Below are 23,716 nucleotides of genomic sequence, written 5' to 3'. Positions count from 1 at the left end.
GCCTAATCCCTTAAACAAAAGTGAGACATTGTCTTAACCCTAAATTTTAACCTAAACGAAACCCTAACCCTAAACATAGCGATAACATTTAGCTCTAATTCTTGTCCTAGTCCTAAAATTAACCCTGACCCTTACTTATATTCTAACACTAACCTTAATTCTAAATATCACACTAACACTAAAGATAGTGCTAACACTAAATGTAGTCCAAATACTAACTCTAATCATAACGTTAGTTCTTATATTAGCCATGGCCCTAACCCTATTCCTAAACCTAACAGAAAAACTAGCCCTAATCTGAGTCCTAATCCTAGATGTATACCTAAACCTAAACCTAGCCCTAGCCCTAACCCTAACCCTAACCCTAGCCCTAAACTTAGCTCTAACTCTATCACTTACTCTAAGCCAAACCCTATACATAATGCTAACCTTAGTCCTAATCCTAATCCATACCCTAATCCAAACCCTAACCACATAACTAGTCCTAACCCTAGCCCGCATTCTAGCTCTAATCTTAACTCAAATCATTACCCTAACACAAACCCTCAGTCTAATCTGACCCTAACCCTAAACCGGACCCTAAAAGGAACCCTACCAGTAAATTTATACCTAAACCTAAGCCTAACACTAGCCCTAGATCTAAGTCTAATCCTAAATATAGCCATAACTCTAAACCTAGATCTAAAAAATCCTGAGCCCTAGCCCTAACATAATCCTTAACCTAAAGCGAACACTAACCCTATACCTAGACCTAAACTTAGACCTAATTTTGGCTTTCAACCTAAACTAACTCTAATCTGAACATTGACCTTAACACTAACAATAAACCTAGCTCTAAACCTGAACCTAACCCCAAACCTAAACCTAACACTAGATATAGCCATAACCCTAACCATAAAACTAGCTCTAATCAGAACCCTAGATCTTATATTACACATAGCTTTAACCCAGGGCCTAAACCTAACACAAAACCTATCCCTATTCTGAGCCTAATCCTACCCTAAGCATAACCATAATCCTAAATATAGCCCTAACCGTAACCCAAGCCTTAGACATAACCCTAGCTCAAAGCCTAACCCTTAGAATAAATATAAACCTACAACTAGCTCCTAATCCTAAACTTATCTTAGTACTAACCCTAGCTCTAAACCTAATACTACCCTAAACCTAACCCTAACCCTAATAATAACCCTAGCTCTAAACCTAACCCTATCCCTAACCCTAATCATAAACCTAACCCTATCCCTAACCCTAATCATAAACCTAACTCTATCCCTAACCCTAATCATAAACCTAACCCTATCCCTAACCCTAATCATAAACCTAACCCTATCCCTAACCCTAATCATAAACCTAACCCTCGACTTAACCCTAAACCTAACCCTTGCCATAAACTTAACCCTAAACCTTACCATAAATCAAAACTAAACCTATCCCTGAACCTAAATTTAACCATAACCTAAACTTAACATTGAAACTAATCTTACATCTAATCCAATACATTACTCTAAAACTAATCCTAACCCTAATGAAAACCCTAGCCATAATCCAAACCCTAACCCTAACCATAACCATAACCGTAACCTAGACCTAACAGTAAACCTAACACTCCCCTAGCCTAACCATACTTTAAACCCTAAACCTTACACTAACCCTAACCCTAGACTTAGCCCTAATCATAACCCTATCTCTAGCCCTAACCCTAGTATTAAACCTAGCCCTAATCCTAGCCCTAATATAGTCCTATTACTTACCCTAACCCTTACCCTAGAATTAAGACTAACTATAATTCTCACTAAAGACCTATCCCTACTCCTAACCCTATTCCTTACCATAACCCTAACCCAAGTTCTAAACTTAGTCATAACACTTGCCCTAGCACTAACCTATCTCTAAAACTAACCCTAAACTGAGGCCTCAGCCTAACCCAAAAATTAACTCTAACCCTAATGCTATTCCTAAAATTAGCCCTAACACTAGCCCTAGCCCTAAAATAAAACTGAGCCATACTCCTAATACTAACCTTTACCCTAGACTAAACACTAACTCTACACCAGCCTTAACTCTAAACCTAACAATGATCCTGACTCATTTTCAAACACTAAACCTAACTCTAAACATCACCCTAAACTTAAAACTAACCCTAACACTTGGCCTAGCCCTAACACAAGCCCTAACCTTAGACATAAGAAAATCGTAACCCTATTTCTTACAATACCCATAACCATAACACTAGTCTTAACCCTAATACAAACTAGCCGTAATTCGAGCCCTAAAACAAGCTTTAATTCTAAACCTAACTCTAAACCTAGTCCTAACCTTAGCTCTAACCCTATCGCTTACCCCAAGCCAAACCCTCACCCTAATGCTAACTGTATTCTTAGCACTAATCATTAGCCTAACCAAAACCTAACTCTATAACTAGTCCTCACCCTAGCCTTCAATCTAGATCTAACCATAACCCAAACCCTAACCCTAACCCTGAACATTATTCTGATGCTAACACTAATCTTAGCTGTAAAACTAAACCTGACCCTAAACTGAACCCTAACACTAGCCCTACTGTTAACCTTATACCTAAATAGAACCCTATCACTAGCCCTAAACCTAAACCTAATCCTAAATCTAGCCATAACTATAGCTCTAGACCTAAAGACCAACTAGACCTTGCCTTAAAAATAACCCTTAACCTAACTCAAACACTAAACCTACCTCTAGAACTAACCCTAGTCCTAATTCTGGCTTTAACCCAAACCATTACCTTACCCGAACATTGTCGCTGACACTAACATTTACCCTAGCTCTAAAGTTCACCCTCACCCTAAAACTAACCCTAAAACTATACCTAGCAATAACATTAAAATAAAACTAGTCTTAATCATTACAATAATTCTTACATGAACCATAGTCTTAACCTTACCTATCACAAAACCTATCCCAAATCCAAGCCCTACCTTAGCTTTAACTCTAAAGATTACTCTAACAATATTCCTAGCCCTAACTATAACCCTAAGCCTAACCCTAGACATAATACTAACCCTAACCCTAACCCTAACCCTAGTTCTAACCCTATTAACTACCCTAAAACAACTATAATCCTTATGTTAACCCTTGGTGGAACCCTAATCCTAGCACTAGCCTTAATCCTATCTTTTAACCTAAACCTAACCTGAATCCTATATCTAATTCTATCATTACCTTAACCATAATCCTAAAACTAATTCAAGCTAAAAATTGAAACCTTAACGTATCTCAAACCCTAACCAAGACCTTGACCCTAATAATATGCCTAGCTCTAAACTTGACCATAACCCAACACCTAACCCTTAGTCTAGTCTTAGCCATAAACCTAATTCTAAAACTAGCTTTAAACATAATTCTAGACCTGTAATTATCCCTAGCCATAATCCTAGACCTAACCCTAAAAACACACACAAGCCCTCATTCTTGTCCTAAACTTAGCCTTAATGATAACCCTATCTCTAGCCCTACACCTAACCCTAATTTTAACCCTCACCCTACCTCTAAATCTAGCTATAATATCATCCCTTACTCTAAATTTAAACCTAAACCTAACCCTAACCCCAGGCTTAAACTAAACACAAAACCTATCCCTAATCCTAGCCCTAATTTAGCTCTATCTCTAACCCTATCTTAACCCCAGATCTAAGACTAACTCTAACTCTTGCCCTAGCCCTAGTTCTAAACCTGTCTGCTACCATAAACCTAATACTAACCCTAACAGTTGCCCTAAAATTAGTCCCAGCCCTAACCATAACTCTAAATCTAACCTTAAATCTAAGCCTAAGCCTAACACTAACACTAGCCCTAACCCCAATGATAATTTTAAAATTAGCCCTAACCCAGTCCTAGCAGTAAATCAAAACCGAGAACTAGCCCTAACCCTAAACCTTAATATAAACCAAACACTAACACTACACTTAGACCTAAACCTAGCACTAATTCGAGCCCTAAGCCTCACCTTAAAACTAACTCTGTCCCTGACTCATATTCTAACACTCTCCATAGATCTAAACACTGCCCTTAACTCAAACTGAACACTAACATTAAAAATATCCCTAATTAGAGTCTTAATGATAACCCTAAAACTAACCCTGACCCTGACTCCTATCCTAACAAGAACCATAGCTATAAATTTTACCTTAACCTTAAACCGAACCTTGGCACTCAAACTACCCCTAACTACCCCTAAAACTAACCCTAATGGTAACCCTAGATCTTATATTAGCTCTTGCCCTAATCCTAGCTTTAACCCGAACACAAAAACTAGCCCTAAACCTAGTTTTAACTCTAACTCTAACCCTAACCATAGCCCTAACCATAGCCCTAACCCAAGATCTAAATCAATCCTTTACCCTAAGTGAAACCCTAAAACTAAGAATAACCCTAGACCTATCTCTAGTCTTTAGACTTACCAAAACACTAACCCTATTAATAGTCCTAACCCTAGCCTTTGTTTTAGCTCTAACACTATCCCAAAACCTCACCCTAACCCTGATCCTTATTCTGACCCTAACACTAAACCAAGATCTAACCCTAACCCAAACCCAAACCCAAAATTTATCATAATCCTATCCCTAGACCTAACTAGGAACCTAACTATCAGCCTAGCACTAACCATAGCTCAGAACCAAGCTCGCTAAACATAACCCTAAACCTAAACCTATTTCTAACTCTCACCTTAACCCTAACAAAAGACCTAATTTTAACCATAACCCTAGCCCTAACCTTAACTCTAACTGTATCCATTACCCTAAACATAACCCTTACCATAATTCTAACCTTAGGTTTAACCCTACCCCTATCACTTTCCCCAAAGCTATCAAATAACTTAACCTAAACTGAACCCTAAATCTAATCCAATTACTACACTAACCCTAACCCAAATGCTAATTCGAGCCCTAATCCTATCCTCAAAACTATACCAAACCCTAATACTAACTGTGACCCTAATAATTTCCCTAGCTATAAACCTGACTCTTAACCTACCTAACCCTTACACTAGACCTAGCCATAAAACTAACCCTAAAACTATTCCTAACCTTAACCCTAGAGGTGATATTAACCCTAGCCATAATCCTAGCACTAACCATAACAAAAACCCTATCCGTCATCCTAGCCCTAAACATACCCTTATTTTTTTCCCTAACCCAAACTCTAGGCCTAACCCTAACATTAATCCTAGCGCCAATCTTAGCTCTAATCTAGCCCTATACCTAAACCTAACCCTAGCCCAAAGTGTTAGGGATAGGGCTAGATTTAGGGCTAGGGTTAAAGCTAGGGTTAGGGCTTTGATTAGGTCTAGGTTTTGAGTTAGGTTAGGACTACTTAGGACTAGTAGACTAACTCTAACTCTCTAAAGACTAACTCTAACTCTCACCCTAACCCTAACCCTAGTTCCAACCATTTCCCTTACTAGAACCCTAATCCTAGCCTTAAACCTTGGTCTAACCCTAGCCCTATTTAGGGCCCTGGCCATGACCCTAGATCTAACCCTAACTCTAAATCTAACCCTAAACCTAAGCCTAAACCTAAACCTAAAACTATCCCTAACACTAATGCTAATCCTAAAACTAGCCCTAACACTAGCACTAGCCCTAAAACAAAACCAAGCCATAGCCATAACCCTAACCCTTATCCTAAACCAAACCCTAACCCTACACATAGCCCTAACCATATCTTTTTCTGGGCCTAAACCTAACCTGAAAATTAACCCTGACCTGACTCTTACCCTAACACTAACCCTGGCTCAAAACACTATCAACACCGTAAACCTCAACCTAACGCTAGACGTAGGCCCAACGCTAACCCTATAACTAGCACTAAACATAATCCTACTGTACAAATTAGCCATAACCTTAACCCTAGCTCTAATCTAACCCAAAACCTAGCTTTAAGCCGAATAGTAAACTTAGCTTTAACCCTAAAATTAAACCTAACCCTAACCCCAAACTACCACTAATCTTATACATTACCCTAGCCCTAACCTTAGGTCTAAACCTATTCATTACCCTAACAATAACCCTAAATCTTAAGGTAACTTTAGGCCTAACCATAACCCTATCCATTACACTAAACCAAACCTGAACCCTAAAACTAACCCTGTCATTACCCTAAACCTAAACCCTCACCTAACCCAAACCCTAACCCTGACCCTGATCCTACAAATTACTCTAGATATAAACCTGAATCTTGCCCTAAACCTAATCCTTACACTGGACAAAGCTATAGACCTAACACTAAATCTAGCCCTAACTATAACACTAGACCTGACATTATCCCTAGCCCTAATAATATCTCTAACCCTAACACAAAACCTAAACCTCATCCTAGCCATAATGCTAGCCTTAATCATAACCCTAACCCTAACTATAGCCCTAACCCTAATAATACCCCTTACAGTAGCTCTAAACCTAGCAAAAAGCACATCCCTTACCCTAAACGTAACCCTAACTCTAACCCTAACCTTTTAATCACAATTGCTCTACCCTTAGCCCTAGCTTTAACACTAGATCGAAACCTAACTTTAAATATAACCCTAACTCAATGCCTAAGCCTAAAACTAGCCCTAGCCCTTATGCTAATTCAAAAAATAGCTCTAACTCTAGCCCTAACACTAACCGAATACATAATTTAGCCCTATCTTTAACCCTAACCCTAACCCTAGCCCTAAGAATAACTCTAACTCTCACACTGGCCCTATCAATCATTCTAATCCTATCACTTCCCATAAACCTAACCCTATCCCAAACCCTAGTTCTATCCTTAGCCCTAGCACTAACGTTAGTAAAAACCTAACTCTAAATTTAACCCTAAACTGAACCCTAAGCCTAAATCTAAGACTAGCCCTAACCATAACACTACTCCTAAAAAATTCACTAACCCTAACCTTAGCCCTAAAACAAAACCAAGCCAAAGCTCTAACCATAACTGTTAACTTAAACCAAGCCCTAACCCTACACCTAGGCCTAACCCCAACCCTAATTCGAGTTTTAATCCAAACCCTAAAACTAACCCTGACCCTTACTCTGACCATAACACTAACCCGAGGTCTAAACAGCACCCTAAACCTAAAACTAAACCTAACAGTAAACCTGCTCTAAAACACTAAAATTACCTGTAATCATAACCCTACATTAGCCATAAACCTAACCCTAGCACTAACTTAACCCACAATCTAGCCCTAATCATAACCATAACCCGAGCCCTAAACTGATTTTTAACTCTATCCATTACCATAACCATAACCCCAACCCTAATGCTAATTTAAGCCCTAATGTTAAACCTTAACCTATCCCAAACCCTAACCTAGATCTTGACCCTAATAATACCCCTATCTCTAAACCTGACACTAATCCTAAACTTAACCCTTACACTAGACGTACCCATAATCCTAATCCTAAAACTATCTTTAACCATAATTCTGAACCTGAAATTAGCCCTAGCACTAATTCTAGCCCTATCCCTAAAAAAAAAATCTCTAGCCCTCATTCTAGCCTTAAAACTAGGTTTAATCATAACCCTAACCTTAACCACAGCCGTAACCATAATTATAACCCTCACCCTCCTTCTAAACCTAGCTATAAAACCATCCATTACCACAAACTTTGCCCTAATGTTAAACCTAAATTCTACATGCTAATTCTAAACTCTAAACCTAACCCTATCCCTAATCCTAACCCTAACCATAGGCTTAAACTAAACACTAAACTTAGCCCTAATACTAGCCTAATTTAGCCCTATCTCTAACCCTAACCTAACCCTAGCCCAAAGACTAACTCGCACCCTAGTCCTATCCCTAGTTCTAATCCTATCGCTTACCATAACCATAAACCTAGCCATAACCCTTGCACTATACTTAGTTCTAGCCCTAACCCTAGGTCTAACCCTAATTCCAAATTTAACCCTATCACTAAGCCTAAGCCTAACACTATAACTAGCAAAACCCTAGCCACAGGACTAAAACAAAACCAAACGTTTGCTCTAACCCTAAACCTTACCTTAACCCTAGCCCTAGTTCGAGTGCTAACCCTAACCTTAAAACCAACCCTGATGCTGACTCATATCCTAAGACTCACTCAATTCCCTCACCTTAAATTGAACCCGAACAGTAACCCTAGCCCTAATTTGAGTTCTAACTCTAACCCTAAAACTAAGCCTGACCCTGACTCCTATTCTAACACAAATCCTAGCTAAAAATAACACCCTAACCTTAAAGCTAACCCAAACACTAAACCTAACCCATACCCTAACACTAAAACTAACCCTAATGGTAACCCTAGTTCTTACATTAGCCATTGCCCTAACTCTAGCCCTAACACTAACACAAAACCTAGGCCTAATCCAAGCCCAAAACTTAGCTTTAATCCTATCTCTAAAGATAACCATAGCCCTAACCCTAACTCTAAACCAATCCCTTACTTAAGAAATCCTTAAACCTAAGGGTAACCCTAGACCTATCCCTAATCCTTAGGCTAAGCAAAACACTAACCTTACTAATAGCCCTTACCCTTGCTCTCATTCTAAATCTAACCCTATCCAAAACCCTAACACTAACTCTGACCCTTTTACTGATCTTACCATCAATCCTATGTCTAATCCTAACCCTAACCCTAACCCAAAATCTACCGTAATCCTATCCCTAGACCTAATCCTGAACATAAGACTCAGCCTAGCAATAACAATAGCTCAGAACCTAACCCTTACAATATACATAACTTTAACCTAACCCTAGTTCTAACCCTTACCCTAACCCTAAATCAAGACCTAATTTGAACCATTGCCCTAGCCATAAATTTAAGTCTAACTGTATAATTAACCTAAACATAACCTTTACCCTAATGCTGACCATAGGCCTAACCCTAAATGTATCACAATCCCCAAGCTTATCATTGCCCTAAACCTATCCTGAACCCTAGACCTAATCAAATCATTACCCTACCCCTAACCCTAATGATATTTTAAGCCCTAACCCAAAACTCAAACCTAAACCAAACCCTAACACTGACACTGACCCTAATAATTCCCCTAGCTCTAAACCTCACTCTTACCCTATACCTAACCTTTACAAGAGACCTAGCCATAAAACTAACCCGAAAACTATCCCTAAGCTTAAGCTTAGACATGATATTAGCCTTAGCCATGATACTAACCCTAACCACAACACAACCCCTAGCCCTTATCAAAGTTCTAAACATAGCATTAATTATAACACTAACCATAAACATAGGCTTAACTCTAACACTAACCCTAGCAGTATTCTTAGATCTAATTTAGCCCTATCCCTAACCTTAACTCTAAACCTAGCCCAAAGAGTAAATATAATTATAACCTTAGTCCTAAACCTAGTTCTAACCCTATACTTTCCTGAAACCCATATCCTAGCCGAAACCATAGGTTTAACACTAGCACTATTTGTAGGCCTAGCAGGAACCCTAGATCTAACCCTAACTATAAATGTAACCCTAACCCTTAGCCTAAACCTAAACCTAACACTAGCCCTAAACCTAAGGCTAATCCTAAAACTAGCACTAACCCTAGCCCTAAAACAAAAAAAGCCATAGACCTAGCCCTATCCCTTAATAAAAACTAAGCCCCAACCCTACACTTAGCCATAACTCTAGCCATAATTTGAATTTTCAGCCAAACCTTAAAACTAACCCTGACCCTGACTCTGACCTTCACACTAACCCTAGCTCTAAATATCACCCTAACCCTATACCTAAACCTAACAATAGACCTAGCCCTAACCCTAACCCTAAAATTAGTCCTAATCACAACCGAGGTACTTACATCACCCGTTACCCTAAACCTAGCCTTAACTTAACCCCACACATAGCCTTATTCTAAGCACAATCCCTAACACTAACCCTATTATTAATCATAACTATAACCCTAGCTATAACCCTAGATTTAACCTTAACCCGAACCCTAAGCCTAATCCTATCAATAATTGTAATGATAACCCTAGGCATACCCCTATCTCTAACCCTATCCATTACCATAACCATAACCTAACCCTAATGCTAAAATTGGGCCTAAACCTAACGGTATCCCTAATCCTAACCCTATTCATTACCCTAATCCTAACCTGAAACTTAAACCTAACACTATTTTTACCCTAATCCTAACTCTAATGCTAATTCGAGCCCTAAAATTAAACCTTAACCTATTCAAAACACTAATCGTGAAACTGACCCTAAGAGTATGCTTTGCTCTAAACCTGACCCTAAACCTAAACCTAATCCTTACACTAGACCTAGCCATAAACCTGAACCTAAAACTATTTTTAACTGTAACACTAGACCTGTAATTAGCCCTAGCCATAATCCTAGCCCTTAAACTAGGCTTAATCCTAGCCTGAAACATAACCCGAGCCCTAACCCTAATTTTATTCCTCACCCTAGCCTTAAACCTACCTATAACCTAATCCTATACCCAAAAACTAACCATAACCCTATAAATAACCTTAACACTCACCCTAAAGCTAGGCCTAACACAAATTCTAGTGTTAAGCCTAGCTTTTATTTAATCCTATCCTAACCCTAAACCTAGGAATAAGACTAACTCTAACTCTTGCCCTAGCCCTAGCCCTAGTTCTATCCTTAGCCTTAATCCTAATCCTAGATCGAAGTCTAGGCCTAATCTAAACCTAACTATAAATATAACTGTAACAATAAGCCTAAACCAAACCTTAACACTACCCCTAACCATAATGCTAATCCTAAAACCTGCCCTATCCCTAGCCCTAACCATAAACCAAAACCAAACCATAGCCCTAATCTTAACCCTTAACCTAAATTAAACCCTAACCCTACAACTAACCCTAATACTAACTCTAAATTTAACCCTGACCCTGACACCTACCCTAACATTAATCCTAGCTCTAAATATGACCCTAAACTAAAATTAATCCTAACACCCTATCTAGCCTTAACCTAACCCTAAAACCAGCCAAATCAGAACCCTAGTTCATACTTTAGTCATTGTCCAAACTGTAGCCCTGCTCTATCCTAAACCCTATGCCTAACCGTATTCCTAATTCTAACGTTAAACCTAGCCTGAACTTTAGCTCTAACCATATCCATTACCCTTACCCTAACCTTAACCCTAATTAAAACCCCATCCTAAACACTAAACCTAACTCTAACCATAAATGTAAACATATACCTAATATTGAACCTAACACTTGCCCTAGCCCTAACTCTAGCTCAAACACTAACCCTTACCCTAATCTAACCATAATCCTAGCCCTACAACTAAAACTTACCCTAACCCTAAAACTTACCCAAAATGACACCCTATCCCTATCCCAAAACCTAACCTTAATCCTAGACTTAATCCAAACCATAACCTATCTCTAACCCTAGATCTAAAACTATCCATTACACTAAACATAACCCTAACCCTAATGGTAACCCTAACCCGATTGCTAAACCTAACTCATTCATTACCCTAAACCTTAATTGAAACCTAAACTAAACCCTATCAATGACACTAATTCTGAACCTAAAGTTAATGCTAATTTGAGCCTTAATATTAAACATTTAGCTAAACCAAATGCTAACTCTGACCCTGACCTTGACCCTAATAATAAACCTAGCCCTAAAGCAGACCTTTAACCTAAACCTAACTCTTACATAACCCTAGCCATACTTAATCCTAAAACTATTTTTAACGTTAACCCTAAACCTGATATTAACCCTAGACCTGGTCCTAGCCACAACCCTAACAGAAACCCTAGCTCTTAAACTAGCCCTAACCCTAGCCTTAATCTTAATCTGAAACATAACCCTAGGCCTAATCCTAATTCTAACACTCACCCTATCCCTAAAGCTAGCTATAACCTCACCCATTCCCCTAAACTAAACCTTAATACCAATGCTAACCCTAACTCTAGCCTAAACACTTAGTTTAACCCTAACACTAACCCTAGCCTTAATACTACCCCTTATGTAGCCCTAAACCTAAAATTAACCATAGCCCTAATTCTAAACCCTAATTTATCTCTAACCCAAACCCTAACTCTAGCCCTAATCATAGCCATAATTTAGCCCTACTTCTAACCCTAATCCTAAGACTACTACTATGACTAATTCCAATTCTCACCCTAGCCGTATCCCTAGGTCTAATCATATTCATTACCATAACCCTAACTCTCACCCTAATGCTAGCCCTAGCCCTAACACTAGATATAACCCAAACTCAAAATCTGACCCTAACCCTAAGCCTAAACCTCAACCTAACACTAGCCCTAACCCTGATGCTAATCCATAATCTAGCCGTAACCATAGCCCTAGCCCTAAAACAAAACCAACCCTAACCCTTAACCTAAACCAAACCTTAACCATACAACTAGTACTAACTTTATTCGAATTCTAACCCTAATCTTAAAATTAACCCTGACTCTGACACTAACTCTAACAATAACCCTTGCTCTAAACATCACCCTAACCCTAAAACTAACTTTAACACTAGACCTAGCCTTAATCATAACCCTAAAACTAGCACTAATTGCAACACTAGTTCATACATTGCCATAGCTCTAATTCTAGCCCTAATCAAACCTAAAAGCAGGCCCTAATCTGAGCCTTAACCATAGTTTTAAATCTAACCCTAAACCTAAACCTAACCCAGAAAATAGCCCTAAACATTACCCTAAAACTAGCCAGAATTCTAAACATAACCCTAGCCCTATCACTAGCTCTAACCTTATTCATTATCGTAATCATATCCATAACTCTAATGATAACCCTAGGCCTAAAACCTAAACTTATCCCTAACCCTAAGCTATTTCATTTACCTAAAACTAACCTGAACCCTAAACTTAACTCTAACATTACACTAACTCTATCCCTAATGCTAAATCAAGCCCTAACGCTAAACCTTAACAAAACCCAAACTCTAACTCTGCCCCTTCCCATAATAATATACCTATCTCTAACACTGACCCTACCCCTAAACCTAACCCGTATACTAGACCTAGCCATAAACTTAACCCTAAATCTATCCCTAGCAATAATCCTAGACCTGACAATTATCCTAGCCGTAATTCTAGCCCTAAACTTAACACAAAACGAAACCATAACCCTAATCCTAACCCTAGCCCTAATCCTATTCATAACCCTAGACCTAAATTTAGCTCTAACCCTACCAATTACCCTAAACATAACCCTAATTATAATGCTAACTCTAGGTCTAAATCTAACCGTATCCCTAAATGTAAAACTATCCATGATGCTAAATCTAACCTGAACCCTAAACAAACCGCTATCATTATCCTAACCCAAACCCTAATGCTAATTCGAGTCTAACCCTAAACCCTATAGTAAACAAAACCCTAAATATGACCCTGACCATAATAATACCCCTAGCTCTAAATTTGACCCCTACCCGAAACCTAACACTTACACTAAACATAGCCATAAACCTAAACCTAAAACTATCTCTAACTGTATCCCTAGACCTGACATTTTCCCTAACACTAATACTAGCCCTAACCCTAACACTAACCATAGCCCTTATCCTATCCCTTAACCTAGCCTTAATCATAACTCTAATGAACCCCTAGCCCTAACACTAATTCTAACCCTCACCCTAGCCCTATCCCTAACTCTAACCCCATCGTTTACAAAAAACCTAAACTTAAGGCTAAAACTAAACCTATGCCAAAACAAAACCATAAACCTAGCCCTATTCCTAGCCCTAATTAAGCCCTATACCTAATGAAACACTAAGATTAGCCAGAAGACTAACTTTCACTCTCACCCTAGCCCTATACCTAGTTTTAACCCTATCCTTTAACATAATCCTAATCCTAGCCATAAACAAAGACCTAACAGTAGCCCTATCCTTAGCCCTAGACCTAACCCTAGATTTCATTCTAAATCGAAATCTAACTTTAACCCTAAGCCTAAACCTAAACCTAACACTAACCATAAACCTAATGCTAAGCCTAAAATAGCCCTAACCATAGCCCTAGCCCTAAAACAAAACCAAGCCATAGCCCTAAATTTATCTAGCCATAACACTTACCCAAAAAGTAGCCCTAATCATAACCCTGGTTAATACATTAGTTGTAGGCCTAACACTAGCCCCAAACTAACCCAAAACCTGGCCCTAAGCCAAGTGATAACCCTAGTTTTAACCCTGACTCTAAAACTAGTCTTAATACATACCCTAAGCCTAGATCTAACCCTAGATTTTACCCTGTCCATTACCTCAAGCTAAACCCTAAACCTAATGCTAACTCTAGTCCTTAGCCTAACCTAAACCCTAACCCTATTACAAGTCCTAACTCTAAACTTTGTTCTAGCTCTCACCCTAACCCAAGAACAAACCTGACCCTGACACTTATTCTGACCCTTAACAGTAACCGTAGGTATAAACCTGACACTAACCTGAAACCAAACCCTAACATTAACCCTACCTGTAATAATATACTTAAACCTAAACCTAACACGAGGAATAGACTTAAACCTAATCGTAAATCTATCAATATCTCTAGCCCTAGACCTGAACAACAACCTAGCCCTAGCCCTAACAATAATCCTTAAGCTAACCCAAACGCTAACCCTACCACTAGACCTAATCTTAGTCTTAATTCTGGCACTAAATTCAACACTAACTCTATCCTGAACACTGGCCCTGACCCTAACATAATCCTAGCTCCATAGCTCACCCTAAACCAAAACCTAATCCTAACATTAGACCTAGCCAAAACCATAACCCTATAACTAGCCCTAATCATAACCCTAGCTCTTACATTACCCATGGACCTAACACTAGGCCTAAACAAACACAAAACCTAGCCATAATTTTAGGCCTGAAAATAGTCCTAAGTGTATCCCTAATCTTAACCCTAGCTCTAAACCTTATATTTCCAAAACACATAACCCTAACACTAGACCTAGCCATATTACTAACCCTGAAACTAGCCATCACCATAGGCCAAAACCTACCTCTAACTCTATCCATTACCCTAACCCTAATCCTAACCCTAATGCTAAACCTAGCCCTAACTCTCACACTGATTCTTACCCTAATCCTCGTCCTAGTCCAAACACTAGCTTAATCTCTAACACTTAAACTTAACCTAACCCTAACACTAACCCATAAACTAAACCTAAACCTAACCTTACCCATAGCCCTAATCCTAACATTAACCATATCTCTAACCCTAGCTCTAAGCCTACATATTACTCTAACTCTAACCCAAAACTTAATGATAACCCTAGCCCTAACCCTAGCTCTAACACTACTCATTACCCTAAACCTAACCCGAACCCTGATGATAATCCTAGCCCTTACCCTAAATCTACTCTAACCCTAACCCTAGACATAACCATAAACCTAACCATTGCCATTCAGCTATCCCTTGCTCAAACTCTAACAATATCCTAAACCTAACACTAAACCTATCACTAAGCATAACCTTAAGCCTAAACCTAACCCTAACCCTAACCCTAACACAACATCAAACCCTATCCAATACCCTAAACCTAATGTTAACCCTAGGCCTAAACTTAACATTAACCTTGACCCTAACCATAACAATAACCTAGACATAACCCTAAACCTAACCCTTGACCTACTGCTAACCATTGCTCAAACTCTAAACCATACACTAAACCTAAACCTAACCCTAATCCTAGGCCTAACCCTAACTCTAGCCTTAATAATAACCATAACCCTAGCCCTAGTCCTAACCCTTACCCTAAGCACAATCACAAACCTAAGGCTAACCCTAGGCCTAACCTTGAACCTTTTGCTAACTCTAACCTTATCAATTATCCTAAACCTATCATGAACCTTATACCAAAACCTATCATTACCCTACCAAAACCTAATGCTAATTCAAGTCTAAACCTAAACCCTAACCTAAAGCAAACCTGAAACCTAATTCTAACACTAATAATACCCCTAGATCTAAACCTGACCCTTATCCTAACCCGAATCCTTACATTAGACCTCGCCATAAATATAACCCTCAATCTATCCCTAATGTAAGCCTAGACCTGACACTAGCCCTAGCCCTAATCCTTCCAATAACACTAACACAATCCCTGGACATCATCCTAGCCCTAAACCTAGACTTATTTTTAAATCAAACCATTACCCTTGCCCTAACAGAAATTTTAAACTTTGACCTAGCCCAAAAACTGGCTCTAACCGCATCCCTTCCCATAAACCTAACGCTATCCCTAAACCTAAACCTAAGCCTAAACTAGGCCTAATCTTAATACAAACACAAGACCTAATTCTAGCCCTAATTTAGTCCTAAACCTAACCTAACCCTAGCCGTAAGACTAAATCTAACTCTAGCCCTAGCCCCATTTCTAGTTCAAATCCCATCCCTTACTATAATCTTATCACTTGCATTTACATTAGCCCTAACCCTAGCTCTAGCCCTAATCCTATATCAAACTCTAACTCTAAATCTAACCCTAACCCTAAGCTTAACCTCTCACTAACACAAGCCGTAACACTAATGCTAGTCCTAAAACCAGCCTTACCCTAGCCCTAGCCCTACAAATCAACCAAGCCATAGCCCTAACCCTAACCTTTAACATCAACCAAACCCTAAGCCTACACCTAGCCCTAAACCAAGCTCTAATTCAAGTCCTATCCCTCACGCTAAAACAAACTCTTACCCTGACTCTGACCCTAACACTAACCCTAGCTTTAAACATCACTCAAAACCTAAACCTAAACCTAAACCTAGACCTAGCCCTAACCCTAACCCTAAAACTAGTTCTAACCATAACCCTAGTTCTTACATTCGTTGGAGCCCTAAACCTAGCCCTAACCTAACACAAAACCTATCCCTAATCAGAGCCATAACACAGCCTTTAACCCTAACTATAACCCTAATTCTAGCCCTAACACTTACCCTAAAGCTAACCTGAACCCTAACCCCTGACATAACCCAAAACCTATCCCTAAACCTAGCCTTAATCCTAACCATAAATCTAGCCCTAACCCGAGCTGTAACCCTATCCATTACCCTAATTCTAATCCTAAACCGAATGCTAACCTTAGGATAACCATAAACCTATTCCTAAAATTAAACTTATACATTATACTAAACCAAACCTTAACCCTAAACCTAGCCATATTCATAAACCTAACCCTAACCCTAATAATCTTAATGCTAAAGCTATATCTAACTATAACCCTAGACCTGACATTAGCCATAGCCCTAATAAAGCCCTAATTTTAACCCTTGCCCTAGTTCTAAAGCTAGCTATAACATACACCTAACCGTCACCATAACCATAACCCTAGCCATAAATCTAGGCTCAGCCTTAATACTAACCGTAGCTCTAATTCTAGCTCAGATTAAGCCCTAATTCTAACCCTAAATCTAATCCTAACAATAACTCTCACCCTAGCCCTATCCCTAATTCTAACTCTATCAATTATGATAACTCAAACCCTATCCCTAACCCTAGACCTAAACTTCGCTGTACCCTAAACCTAGATCTAACCCTAACTATAAATCTAACCCTAACCCTAAGCCTAAACCACACCCTAACACTAGCTCTAACCTAAAGCTAATTTGAAAACTAGCATTAACACAAGCCCTAGCTCTCAAGCAAAACCGAGCCATTTCACTGACCCTAACACTTAACCTAAACCAAAACCTAACCCTGCAGCTAGCCCTAAATCTAGCCCTAATGAGAGTCCTAATCCTAACCCTAGAAATAATACTAACCCTGACTCTAATCTTAAAAATAACCCTAGCTCTAAACATCACCCTATCCCTAAACCTAATCCTAACACTAGACCTCACCCTAAACCTAAGCCTAAAACTAGCCCTAATTGTAATGCCAGTTTTTAAATTAGCCATAGCCCTAAACCTAACACAAAACCTAGCCCCAATCCAAGGCCTAATCCTAGCTTTAACGCTAACCCTATCCCTAGTCCTAATCCTAGCTCTAACTCTATTTCTTACACTTAATCAAACCCTCACACTATTGCTACCCTAGTCCTAACCCTAATTCTATGCCAACCCCTAACCCTAACTCTATTACTAGTCCTATCCCTAACCCTCATTCTAGCTCTAAACTTAACCCAAATCCTAACTCTTACCCTGACACTTATTCTGACTCTAACACTAAACCTAGGTTTAAACCTGACCCTAATTTTTATCCAAAACCTAACACTAGCCCTACCATTAACCCTAAACCTAAACCTAACATTAACACTAGCCCTAGCCTAAAACTAATCCAAAATATAGCCATAATCCTATCCTTAGCCCTAACAATAACCCTTAACTTAAACCAAACACTAACTCTACCCCTAGACATAACCCTAGACCTCATTCTGGACCTAAACCTAAACCTAATCCTAACCTTAACCCTGACATTTACCCTAACAAAAACCCTAGCTATAAACCTTATCCTAACCCAGAAACTAATTCTAACAGTAGACAAACTCTAAATATAGGCATAATCATAACCCTAGCTCTTACATTACCCGTATAACTAACAGTAGCCCTAAACCTCACACAAAACCTAACACTAATTACAGCCCTAAACCTAACCCTAAGCATAACTCTAACCCTAAACGTAGCCCTAACCCCAACCCTAACCATCATTCTAGCCCTAACTCTAGCTCAAACACTAAACCTTACCCTAAAATAACCCTAGCTCAAACACTAAACCTCACCCTAACTCTAGCCCTTATCTTAACTGGAACCATAGCCCAAACTCTAGCTCTAATTCTATCCATTATACTAACAATAATCCTGTAATTAATGCTAACCCTAGCCATAAACCTAACCGTAAACCTACTCTAGCCCAGACTGTAAACCTAACCCTCACCCTAGCCCAAATCTACCTCAATCCCTAACCCTTACACTTAATCTAACCCTAACACTAACCCAAGGCCTAACCCGAAACCTAACCCCAGCCCTAATCCTAACCTTAACCCAACCCCTAACCCGAGCTTGAACCCTACCAATTACTCTAAGCTTAAACTTAACCCTAATGATAACACTAGACCTAAAACTAAACCTACCCTAACCCTAAATATAAACCTAACCCTAGAACTAACAGTGAACCTAACCCTAACTCTAAACCTAAGCTAGCTCAAATGGTAACCCTTATCCTAAACCTAAACCTAATGCTAACCTAAACCTAAACCTATCTTTAACCTGACATCTAAACTTATTACCCTAACCATAATGATAACTCTAGCCTTAACCATTTCACTACCCATGACAACAACCCTAAACCAAACCATAAATTAATCTTAGCAATAATAAAAATCCTAGCTCAAAACTAAATGTAATCCTAAGTGTACTCCTTTCCCTAACACTGATCCTAACCCTAACTCTACCCCTAATGCTAACCATTATCTTAGCCCTAACCCTAGGTCTAATCCTATAAATTACCCTAACGATAACCATAACCATAATGCTAACCCCAGGCCAAAACCTAAACCTATCACAAACCCTAACCATATCCATTACCTTAAACCTAACCTAACCCAAAACCTAACAATATCCATTAACCTAACCCTAATTCTAAACTTAATGATAATTTGAGCCTTAACACTAAACCTTAACCTAACCCAAACCCAAAGTCTGACCCTGACCCTAATAATGCCCCAAATCTTAAACTGACCCTTTCCCTAAACTTAACACTTTAATTTGACCTAGCCATAAACTTAATCCTAAAAATATCACTAACTACAAACCTAGACCCGACATTAGTCTTAGCCCTAATTCTTGCCCTAAACCTAACACAAAACATAGCCCTAATCCTAGCCTTAAATGTAGCCTTAATCCTTAACATAACCATAACCCTAGCCCTAACCCTAAAGCTAATCATAAAACTGTCCCTAACCCTAACCATAGCACTAAAACAAAACCAAGGAACAGGCCTTACACTAACCTTAACTTAAACCAAACCCAAACACTACACCTAGATCTAACTGTAGCCCTAATTCAAGTCCTAACCATAACCTTATAAATAACCTTGAACCGGTCTTAATCCTAAAACTCATCCTAGTTCAAAACACCACCCTTACCCTAAACCTACACTAGACCTAACACTAAACCTAGACCTAACCCTAGCTCAAAACTTAAACTTTATGCTAAACATAACCATAAACCTAACCCTAAACCTAGTTTTAACACTAAATTTAACCCTAACTCAAGGCATATTCCTAACCATAACTCTAGTTCTAACCCTATCAATTACCCTAACCATAACCCCTACCCTAATGCTAATCCTAAGCCTAAACCTACCCTATCACTGATGCTAACCATATCAATTACCCTAAACCAAACCTGAACCTTAAAAAGAACCCTAACTATATCCTAACACTATCCCTAATGCTAATTTGAGCCATAACCCTAAATCCTTATCTAAGCCAAATCCTAACCTAATAATTCCCCGAGCTCTAAACCTGACTCTTACCCTAAACCCAATACTTACACTAGACATAGCCATAAGCCTAACCCTAAAACTATCTTTAAACATAACCCTAGATCTGATATTAGCCCTAGCACTAATCCTAGCCCTGAATCTAAAACAAACACTATCCCTCATCCTAGCCCTAAACCTAGCCTTAATCATTACCCTTACTCCAACTCTAGCCCAAACCTTAACTCTAACTCTCACCCTACGTCTAAACCTGGCTATAACACCATTCTTAATCCTAAACTTAAACCTAACCCTATCCCTATTGCTAGGCCTAAGCTAAACACTAATGCTAGCCCTAATCCTAGCCCTAATTTAACCCTATCCCAAACCCTAAATCTAAGTATAGCCTTATCACTAACACTAATTCTCACACTAGCCCTAACCCTAATGCTAATCCTAAAACTAGCCCTAACCCTAGCCCTACCCCTATAACAAAACTGAAACATAGCCCTAACCCTAACGCTTAACCTAAATCAAACCCTTAACCTTACCCTAGCCCAAATTTGAGTTTTAAACTGAACCCTAAAACTAACCCTGACCCTGACTCTGACCATAACACTAATACTAGCTCTAACATAACCCTAACCCTAAACCTAAGCCTAACACTAGACATAGCAATAACCCTAAAACTAAATTTAGCCCCAAACATAACCCTGGTACTTACATTAGGCATAACCCTAACTCTAGCACTAACTTAACACAAAACCTAGACCTCATCCAAGCCATAACCCAGGTTTTAACCCTAAACCTAAACCTAACCCTAGCCCTAATCATAAACATAACCCTAGCCCTAACCCTAGCTCTAACCCTATCCATTGCCATTAACTTAACCCTAACTCTAATGCTAAACCTAGTCCTAAGCCTAACCCTATCCCTAATCCTAACCCTATCTATTACCCTAACCTAAACCTAGACTCTAAACATCACCCTATCATTAACCTAACACTAACACTAATGCTAATTTGAGCCCTAACTTTAAAACATATTTTATCCAAAACCATAACCCAGACCCTGACTGTAAAAATAGTCCTAGCTCTAAACCTGACCCTAACCCTAAAGCTAACCCTTACACTACATGTAGCCATAAACCTAACACTAAATCTATAACCATAACCATAACCCAAGACCTGATATTAGCCCTATCCCTAATCCTAGCCCTAAACATAAAACAAATGCTAGCCCTCATCCTAGCCCTAAACCTAGCCCTAATCATAACCCTAACCTTAACCATATCCCTAACCTTATTCTAATCCTCACTCTCCCACTAAACCTAGATATAAAACCATTCCTTACCCCTAACTTAATACTAACACTAACCCTAACACTAGACCTAAGATGAACACTAACCCTAGCACTAGTAATAGCCCCAATTTAACCATATCCCTAATTTTAACACTAACCATATCCCTAAGACTAACTCTTACTCTCACACTAGCTGTATTCCTACTTCTAACCCTATCCATTAACTTAACTCTAATCCTAGCCCTAAACATAGCCATAAACCTAGCCATAACACTTGCCTAATCCTTATTCCTAGTCCTAACCCTAGATCTAACTTTAACTCTTACACTAACCCTAAGATGAAACCTAACATTAATACTAGCACTAACCCTAACACTAATCATGAAACTAGCCCTAACCCTAACCTTAACAGTAAAACAAAACCGAGTAATAGCCCCAACACTAAACCTTAAATTAAACCACATCCTAATACTACACATAGACCTAACCCTAGCCCTAATTCGAGGCCTAATCTTAACCTTAATACTAACCCTGAATCTGATGCATATCCTAACACTCACCATAGCTCTAAACACCACCCTAACCTTAGTCCAAACCCTTACAGTAAAACTAGCATTGTATCAAGTCCTAACTCCAACTCTAAAACTAACTCTGACCCTGAGTATTAACCTAACACTAACACTCACTCAAAATATCACCCTAACCTTAAACCGAATCCTAACACTAGAGGTTTAAGCCCTAACAATAACCTCAAAATTCACCCTAATTGTAACCCTAGTTCCTACATTAGCCATAACCTAGCCCTAAACCTAACCCAAAACTAGCCCAATTCTGAGCCCTAAACCTAGCTTTACCCTAACCCTTGCCCTAATCAAAGCCCTAAGCTTAGCTCTAACTCTAACCCTTACCCAAAGCCAAACCCTAACCCTAATGCTAACCTTAATCCTTAACCTAACACAAACCCTAAACCTATTACTAGTACGAACCCTAGCACTCATTCTAGCTCTAACCATAACCCAAACCCTAACCCTAACTCTGATCCTTATTCTGACATTAACACTAATCGTACGTCTAAACCTGAACCTAACCCTAAACTGAAGACTAAGTGTAGTGCTTCCGGTAAACTTATACCTAAATCTAACCCTAATACTTGCCCTAGACCTAAACCTAATTATAAAACTAGCCATAACTCGAACCCTATACCTAATGAAAAACCTAGACATATCCCTAACTATAATTCTTAGCCTCAGCCAAACACTAACTCTTCCCTTAGACCTAATTATGGCTTTCATTCTAACCATAACACTAACCTGAACACTGACCCTGACACTAACAGTATCCCTAGCTCTAAACACCACCCCAACCCTAAACCTAACCCTAAAACTATACCTAGCCTTAATATTAACCCTAAAACTAGCCTGAATCATAACAAGTTCTTACATTAGCTGTAGCCCTAACCTATTGCAAAACTTAGCCCTAATCCAAGGCCTACCCTAGTTTTAACCCTAAAGCTAATCCTAAACCTAATCATAGCCCTAACCCTAAGCCTAAACCTAAACCTAGACTTAATCCTTAGCATAACCCTAGCCCTAACCCTAGCTATAACATATCCATTACTCTAAAGGTAACCATAATCCTTATGGTAACCCTAGGCCAAACCCTAATCTTTCCCTAACCCTAACCCTATCCATTACCCTAGACTTAACCTGAACCCTAAACCTAAAACTATAATTAGCCTATTCTTAAAAATAATGGTAATTCAAGCCCTAAACCTAAACTTTAACCTAACAAAAACCCTAAACCAGACCCTAACCCTAATAATATTCCTAGCTCTAAACTTGACCCTAACCATAAACCTACCCTTAAAATAGACCTAGCTATAATTCTACCCTTAAACTACCCCTTACTGTAACCCTAGACTGACTTTTGCCTTAGCTCTAATCCTGGTCTTAAACCTAACACAAACCTTAGCCCACATCCTAGCCATAAACTTCAGCTTATAATATAAACCTAACCCT

This window comes from Ictidomys tridecemlineatus, chromosome 1 (genome assembly GCF_052094955.1).
Source record: "Ictidomys tridecemlineatus isolate mIctTri1 chromosome 1, mIctTri1.hap1, whole genome shotgun sequence".
NCBI classification, from domain to species: domain Eukaryota; kingdom Metazoa; phylum Chordata; class Mammalia; order Rodentia; family Sciuridae; genus Ictidomys; species Ictidomys tridecemlineatus.
This window is presented reverse-complemented; position numbering follows the sequence as displayed.